The sequence below is a fragment of the Pseudophryne corroboree genome, unplaced genomic scaffold, assembly GCF_028390025.1.
Source record: "Pseudophryne corroboree isolate aPseCor3 unplaced genomic scaffold, aPseCor3.hap2 scaffold_780, whole genome shotgun sequence".
Lineage (NCBI taxonomy): Eukaryota > Metazoa > Chordata > Amphibia > Anura > Myobatrachidae > Pseudophryne > Pseudophryne corroboree.
In genome coordinates, this window is record NW_026970359.1 from 212,562 (window position 1) to 221,840 (window position 9,279).

The window sequence follows — 9,279 nt, forward strand, 5'->3', positions numbered from 1 at the left end:
TGTCACCCTATCACCCCTGCTTCAGTCACCCACTATCCCTGTCAACCCTGCCTCAGTCACCCACTATCTCCCAGTCACCCCTGCCTCAGTCAGCCACTATCCCTGTCACCCCTGCCTCAGTCTCTTACTGTCCCTGTCACCCCTGCCACAATCATCCACTATCTCCCTATCACCCCTGCCTTAGTCATTTATTATCCCTGTCACCCACTTTCTTCCCATACTTACCCAACCCCTTCCTATCACCCCTCCCACAGTAACCCACTATCTCCCTGTCACCCACTATCTCCCAGTCACCCCGGCCTCAGTCACCCACTATCTCCCACTCATACATGCTTCAGTCACCCACTATCTCCCAGTCATCCCTGCCTCAGTCACCTACTGACACCAGTGCAGACATTTCTGCTGCGGCCTCTCCACTCTCCAGCGTGAACGTCCTGACGACTGAGGAAATCCGCTTCCCAGTTGAGGACTCCGGGAATGAACACTGCCGATATTGCTGTCAGATGACATTCTACCCAACGGAGGATTTTTGATACTTCCAGCTTTGCCATGCAGTTTCGAGTGCCGCCTAGTTTCGAGTGCCGCCTTGATGATTTGTGTACTCTACCGTGGTGGCGTTGTCAGATTGTACTTGAACAGGCCTGTTCTGTACTAGAGGCAGGGCCAGTGTCAATTAATTGAACACTGCCTGCAATTCCAGAATGTATATCAGGAGGAGAGATTCCTCCCTGGTTCACCGCCCTGGAGAAAGTGTTGCTCCAACACCGTGGCCCAGCCCAAAAGACTGGCATCCATTGTCAGGAGGACACAGTTGGAGATCCAGAAGGGATGGCCCCTGCTCAACTGTTGGTCCTGTAGCCACCAGCTCAGTGTCAGACGAACCTCCGGAGTCAAGGAGATCATTTGAGACATTATCCGATGAGGCAGGCCGTCCCACTTGGAGAGGATTAACCTCTGCAGAGGGCGGTAATGAAATTGAGCGTACTCTACCATATCGAAAGCCGACACCATGAGGTCTAGTACTTGCATCGCCGTGTGTATCAACACTCTTGGGCGAGAGAGAAAGATACTGTCCTGAATTTTCAGGACTTTCTCTGGAGACAGAAACAATTGTTGGCTGTGTGTGTCCAGCAGTGCCCCTAGGTGCACCATGTTCCGAGCAGGGACCAGCGAGGACTTTTTTCAGTTGATGAGCCACCCGTGGACTTGTAGGAATTGGACCGCCAGTTCCAGATAACTGTGGAGAACCTCTTGGGAGTTCACCAGGATCAGCAAGTCGTCCAGATTTGGCAGGATCCTGATTCTCTGATGGTGAAGGGTCGTCATCACGGCCATGACCTTGGTGAATATCCGAGGTGCCGTGGCCAAACCAGAAGGCAGGACTTGAAATCCAAAAACAAACCAGGCACAACACTGCTTAGCTTCCATCATCAGATGAGATTGGACATATCCAGTGTGATGCGGCTGTAGATGATTTTTGCTGTTTCTAACTTCAACATCAATGAATAAGTTTCAAAATAGAATGCATCAAGAGAACGGTGTTGGTAGTATAAAACTACCTACAGCACCTGGTATTCCCAGGTGGTCTCACATCCAAGAACAAACCAGGCCTAAAATCAGGTGATATTGGGCATATACAGTGTGGTGTGGCTGTAGATGAGCTTAGTGGTTTCTGTTAGAGTTCTTCTACTTCTAACTACTCGTACATAAATGAATAAGCGGACGATTTATTAAACCTGGTGAAATGATAATTTGCATGGTGATAAAGTACCAGCCAATCAGCTCCTAATTGCCATGTCACAGGCTGGGTTTGAAAAATGACAGTTAGGAGCAGACTGGCTTGTACTTTATCACCTTGCACTTTATCAGTTCACTGAACTAATCTCCTCTTGCGCTATAAATAGTATGATATGGCTCAAAGTTCAATAAAAACAAATAAATAATTTCATATATTCTATATTTTTTATTACATATAAATATATATATATATATATATATATATATATATATACACTTTACAATAAACTATTAGACCGGTCAAATAAAATCACTAACAATATATTTGCATAGCTATAGGAGGTGGATCTTAGATAAACTCTGTGCACAGAGAAATTTTCAAAAATAAAAATCAGTCCATATATTGGATTAAAAAATCAATTTACCAGCTGTAATTCGCACCCATGTAGTAGATAACATATTTATAAGTTGTTATATATTGGAATTCCTCAATATGCTGCCACTTGGCAAAGGAGATGATATTGTGCAAAATAACCGCTCCACACTGGAGCCTTACGTGTAGCTTGCACCAGTTGTTATAACACGGGAGAGTCATTGGACCCTTATACCAGCCTTATTTGCACCCCCAAAATATACCATCATCTAGCGGTAATATCCGTGGACTAAACGGAGATCGGGAGAACACAACCGTGACTGTGGTGTCTGCATACGGCACTTGGAGGCGTGGACTCAGAGCTTGGAAGTCGGGTAATTATTCAGCACAGCAGGCGCCAGTGAAGCGCCGTTCCTGCAGCCCGAGACCGTCTCTTCTGTCATTGGACTCTCCCGTGTTATAACAACTGGTGCAAGCTACACGTAAGGCTCCAGTGTGGAGCGGTTATTTTGCACAATATCATCTCCTTTGCCAAGTGGCAGCATATTGAGGAATTCCAATATATAACAACTTATAAATATGTTATCTACTACATGGGTGAGAATTACAGCTGGTAAATTGATTTTTTAATCCAATATATGGACTGATTTTTATTTTTGAAAATTTCTCTGTGCACAGAGTTTATCTAAGATCCACCTCCTATAGCTATGCAAATATATTGTTAGTGATTTTATTTGACCGGTCTAATAGTTTATTGTAAAGTATATATATATATATATATATATATATATATATATATATATATATATATATATATATTTATTTATATGTAATAAAAAATATAGAATATATGAAATTATTTATTTGTTTTTATTGAACTTTGAGCCATATCATACTATTTATAGCGCAAGAGGAGATTAGTTCAGTGTTCCAGTGTTACCGGAGACTTTAAAGTGCCGGTTCTTTTTTACTTGATTTACCCCAAGTCAAGCTCTCTCCTGCAGCTTAAGTATACATTAATTGCAGTATTATTTGTACATAATTTTTAATACCAGTAATTTGATCACCAGAATATGGTGATGATGTATTAGCGCCTGGTTATATTCTTTTGTATTGTTTTACTTAATCAGTTCACCAGGCTTAATAGATCTGCCCCAATGTTTCAAAATGGAATGCATCAAGAGAACGGTGTTGGTATTGTAAAAATACACACAGCTCCTGGTATTTCCTGGTGGTCTCCCATCCAAGTACTAAAACCAGGACCAACACTGCTCAGCTTCCATGATCAGGAGAGATTGGGCAAATCCAGTGTGCTGTGGCTGTAGATGAGCTGGTGGTTTCTGTTAGAGCTCTTCTACTTCTAACTTCTGGTACATAAAAGAATATGTGTAAAAATTAAATGTACAGTACCAAGAAAAGGGTGTTGGTAGTTTAAAAACACCTAAATAATCTGATAATACATGGATGGGAGACTGCTTGGTAGTAACAAAGTCCAATACTGCTTTGCTTCAAAGATCAAATGAGATTGGGCATATCCAGTGTGGTGTGGCTTTAGATGAGCTTTGTGGTTTCTGTTAGAGCTCTTCTACTTCTAACTACTGGTACATTAATGAATATGTATAAAGTTGTAGTTTATCCAATATCCCTTTACTACCTTACCTTCCCCCCCCCCCTCCCCTCCCCTCCCCTCCCCTCCCCTCCCCTCCTTATAGCTTCCTTTGTTCTCTCCTCCTCGTGTGTGCGTTAGTTGTTTTCTCATACATCCTAGAGGATGCTGGGATCACATTAAGAACCATGGGGTATAGACGGGATCCGCAGGAGACATGGGCACTTTAAGACTTTCAAAGGGTGTGAACTGTCTCCTCCCTCTATGCCCCTCCTCAGGGCCGAAACTAGGACTAACGGCACCCGGGGCAAGACAGAAATTTTGCGCCCCCCCCCCCAAAATAAATAAATAAAAATGAAAGAGGAGGTGACTTTTTCTGACATTAGCCCCAGAGTTGGCAGGGGCAATAGATGGCTGCAGCTACAAAAGGGTGCCTTTAAGTGCCATGGCTGTGTGAACTGCAGCTTTATGATGACAGGAAAGACATGCAGTCATCCAACTAAAGGAACAACATACCCGCTACGATTTCGGATGTCATGTGACACTAAATTTGTGACATACCTGATACTCTGTCCCTGTGGGAAAATTTATATAGGGAAGACGATACGTATGCTGAAGGAGAGGATAGCGATGCACAGGTCCTCCATAAAAAAGGCGTATCAAAAAATGGATGGAAGCACGCCACCGGTGGCTAGGCATTTTGTGACTATGGGACACAAATTAGGTGAATTTAAATTTATGCCTATAGACCATGTACCACCTTTGAGAAGAGGAGGAGATAGACACAGACTGCTATTACAGCAAGAGTGCCGATGGATCTACATGCTTGATGCGATGGTCCCTAATGGACTTAATGAAGAATGCTCATTTGCTTCATTCTTGTAATGCTGGCACTGGTGATAGATTGAAGATCCCTATAATATGGTAGAATTAAGTATAGAGAGTTATTGCAAGTACTTTGGGTCTAATCAGCAGATTGTTTCATTATCATTCTCCATTTTTTATTTATTTTTATGTGTATATGTTAACTCTGTCGATACTGTCTTGCATCGGGGCAAATGATCATCGTTGTCCCTCTTTAATTATTGTAGTGGACGGTTCATAAATATATGGACCCGATACAGAACAGTATCGAGGAGCATTCTCTGGGTTGGTTGCTGGTGAATATGATTAGGTTTTTATGATAAGTCTTTTGTATACTGTTGTGGATGCGACCAGCTGCAATGTGTCCCGGACACACTCACTTTTGATTTTGGCTTTGCTGCCCTTAACGGCTGGTGTCTGCGCCGCTGGTGGGACGCACGGTGCGGCTCACGGGTCCGGACTTCCGGTTGGGTGACGCGTGCGTGTCGCGTGTCCGGACTTCCGGCCGGGTGGTTCGCTGGCGTGCGTTCCGGCTGCGGTGCACCCCGGCCGGGCGGTGTGACGGGTCTGAACGGAAGGGAGTGATGACGGTCACAGGTGTAGCAGGTAAGCTCCATTAAGTGTGTTTAAATAGAGCACACAAGTGAACAGATTTTTTGGCACTTTATACAGGCTTATTTTGCACATGGCACTATGGCACTTTGTAAGGCTATTCCCCTGATGAAGGATTAAGTCCGAAAACGGCTGTTTGGGTGGTCTACTGTGTTTCCCTGTGCTGATCAAACGATGAGTATATGACGAGCCTTGTAACATTATTCACGTTTATAATACAGCATTTCTTGACAAAACTACAGTGTGCTGGTCCTGTCTTTGTGATTGCGTGGACATGTGATGATATATTTACCTGCTTGACCGGACACCTGGACTATACCTCTGAGAGTGTCAGTGCGGCTTCCCGGATTCTCATTCTGTGATAATCTTATATATATATATATATATATATATATATATATATATATATAATATATGTATGTATGTGGCTGTGTACATATATACACGCTAGGGCTTTATATATATCTATCATGTGTGTATTACTGGTGTCTGCTGGTCTGAGGGATATCTGTGTTGATTTTGTTTCTTATTTTTTTTTTTTTCTATTTTATTATATATATATATATATATATATATATATCTGTATATATCTGTATATCTGTAGCTGTCACAGTGGTGAAAATGAGCAGTAGTTTGAATGAGCTGCAGGGGTTAACACCAGTCACAGTGAATATGTGTGTGTGTTTTACCTCCGTCTCTCGCTGTCCTGCTTCCATCCATCACTGTGCTGTCGGGCTGAATGCAATGCTGTGTGGGGCCAGAAAAAGGTCAGTAGCTGACCACATTCGTAGCTCGTGCGGGCGGGCAGTATACTTTTTTGGGCTTGCCGCCGCTGCTTAGAAACTAGAAACTTAGAAACTAGACGTTACCCTGACTCCCTAGCTCCAGCAGCCGTGGCCAGCTTTCTGCAATGCCTCATGGGATTTGTAGTCTCTATGCTACTGCATAAAGTCTAAGCAGTAGCACACATGACTACAAATCCCATTTTTCTTCAATAGATTCTCTGCTGTGTCAGACCCAGCTGATCCCAGCGCCCTATCAAATCCCGCGCCCGGGTCACATGCCCCCCCCTAGCCCCTCCCTAGTTTCGGCTCTGCCCTCCTCCAGACTCCAGTTTTAGAATTGTGCCCAGTGAGACTGGATGCACTACAGGGGAGCTCTACTGAGTTTCTCTGAAAAGACTTATGTTAGTTTTTCTTATTTTCAGGGAGGCTGCTGGCAACAGTCTCCCTGCTTCGTGGAACTTAGGGGAGAGAAGTATGACCAACTTCTAGTGAGTTCAATGGCTCTGCTTCTGGCTGACAGGACACCATTAGCTCCTGAGGGTGCTGATCGCTAGGTACGCCTAGATGCCCACTCCCGTAGCCTGCCATCACCCCCTTACAGAGCCAGAAGTCAGAAGACAGGCGAGTAGCAGAAGAACAGAAGACTTCTTCTCCAGTGACGGCATTCTGAGGTACCACGCAGCGAGCGGAATGCTGTGCGCCATGCTCCCACACAAAGACAGGCACTGCAGGGTGCAGGGCGTGTGGGTGGGGAAGGGGGGCACCCTGGGCAGCATAAATTCCTCACAAAAGGCTGGCAAAAGTGGACATTAGTGCCTGGGCACTGTACTTACCCCGCCAGCGTAATTAATTATTTGTTTCTGAGCGGGACAGAAGCGTGCCATTACAGCGGCGGGGCTTCTTCCTCACCTCACCAGCACATCTATAGAGCGTAACAAGTCTATCACTATAGAGTTTATTATTTCCCAGACTGTGTACTTTTGGCGCTGGATTGTGAGCTGAAAAATCCTCTCTGTCCCTCTGACAGATTTACTGTAGGTCTATCCCCCATAAGCCGATGTGTCTGTGGGTACTTGGTACATGTGTGTCAACATGTCGGTGGCTGAATGTTTTTCCCAAGAGGAAACTATATTAGGAATGCAGACATATGATGGTGGCCCTGTTGGCACCACCAATAACTGACTGGGTGAAAGTTTCAGTAATATCAGAGTGAGGTTGGATAAATCTGTGTCCCAGACACAGACGTAGAGAAAAGATGTGATGTTCATGGCTATGCTTCTTTTCACTCAGGCCCGCAAAAATGTTACTACACATCGATACTGACTCGGATACTGATTCCTATGTCGGCCATAATATTTCCTGATTAGATCCAATATTGAATGTATTGGGGGTATACCGCACTGGAGAATGGTAAGGTATCTAATAGATATTGTTAGAACCAAAATACATAATACAACGAGAAAATCTGAGTTTTCTAATGTTATCTTGAGTTTGGTGGTGCACCCTGAGTCAGTGGTAAGACATACAACAAAAGGGAGAGAAGAAGACTCTTTTGTGGGTGCACTCTTGTATGTTTAAGAGGTCTCAGAAGAGACAATAAGTAAAGATTATAAATGAATTTTTAAATATAACTTTTATTAACAATAATTGATAAAATAGTAGAGTTTACTGTCAAAAATTGGAGGTAGGGGTGGGGGGAAGGGTGGGGGGGAGTTGGGGAATAGAAAGGGGGAACACAGAACGAATTAATTACAGTGTAAATACTGAATATTGTTCTGGAATGCCTGGGTGCGATAATAACAGCTGGAGACCCTGAAAATTGAAGCGTTTTTATTCTCTCATGAGCGATGATGAGGAGACAGATGGGATGATTAAAGATGGAATGAGCAAGATGAATCTGCTGTCAGTGTTAGACGCTGAGCAAAACCGTCCAGGAATTTCTACTAAACTGAGTATTCCTCGAGAGTCTCCCACTCGAGTACTGACCCAGCCCTACACTGCTTAGCTTCCAAGATCGGAAGGATTCGGGCGTTACCAGTGTGGTATGATAGTAGAAAAAATATTAGATATCGAGGGCTCGAGAATCACTGATGAGAGTTCACGAAAATGGAGAAATAAAAGAAAAGACAAGAGAATGAGTGGAGGAGGAAAATAGGGGATCTGCTGCCACCGTTAGACCGGGATAATTACCCCTGAATCAGTGGTGAGAGTCCTGAAGATAGTATAAAGTGAGGAAAAGGAAACGATACTGATTGGTTGATAGACAATGGGCTGCTTGATTGCAGGATGCTGATAGTACCTATGATAAAGGTACTAGGTGTGATAAAAAGCAATTTGTACACAATTAGCAGTCAAATAAATTAATTAGACCCATACATCACCATCAATTTGCTACTATCAGATTATTATAATTATACCAAAATGGTATCAGGTGGAAAAAGAAGGAGAAAATGAACAACAGTTTCTTATTTGTGTTCCGCTGTATGCAGAGCTGCAGAAATACTATATAATATGATTGCAAGATGCTGATAGTACCTATGATAAAGGTACTTGGTGTGATAAAGAGCAATTGTACACAATTAGCAGATAATTAAATTGATTGGAACCATGCATCACCATCAATTTGATGCTGACAGATTATTGCACATTGTACCAAAATGGTATCAGGTGAAAAGAGAAAGAGATAATGAACAACAGTTGATTATACAGAGCTGCAGCAATGCTATATAATACGCAGTATAGAGGATAGTGATAAATTGCTCAGCCAAATGATTAGATCAAAATGACTGAAAATAAAGGTTTAAACAGTATCCTATGTGGTATTAAGCCGCTAAATGCCGACTATCTGTAAAACGGGTACTTGCAAAAAACAGCTTGATGAATGCTATTATCAAATATAAATATGCAAAAAGATGCTGATATTGAGCAGATATTACCCGGAATTGTATGGAACGATCAGTCACTAATATGAGCAGGATACTTTCTGAGTGCGGAATGTCCGTGTCAAAGTCCAGGCAAATTGAAGATGCAGGATACACTGGTTCCCAGGAGCTGAGCAGTTCGTTTATAGCCGCACTGTCGATCAAAGTACCTGATGTATTGTGGAGACGTGGTCAGGTTGGCTGAGGAGAAGAGAGACACAATGTTCCTGGTCCCATCGCGGCAGTATCTAGCGGCGGCGGGTTGATGCAGCGGCTGCTGGGGAAAGAGCGGCTCGTGGTTCAGGATGTCCGGAATCAGCTGTCACACCCAGGCAGTGGGGATAGGGAACGGAAAACTAGTTTCACCCGTTCACCGGGCTT

General features: G+C 43.4%; 1 pseudogene; it reads right to left on the minus strand.

Moving 5' to 3' along the window:
* Window positions 1–7,914: 7,914 nt before the first annotated feature.
* LOC135040900 (5S ribosomal RNA) lies at window positions 7,915–8,033 on the minus strand (annotated as a pseudogene).
* Window positions 8,034–9,279: the final 1,246 nt, after the last annotated feature.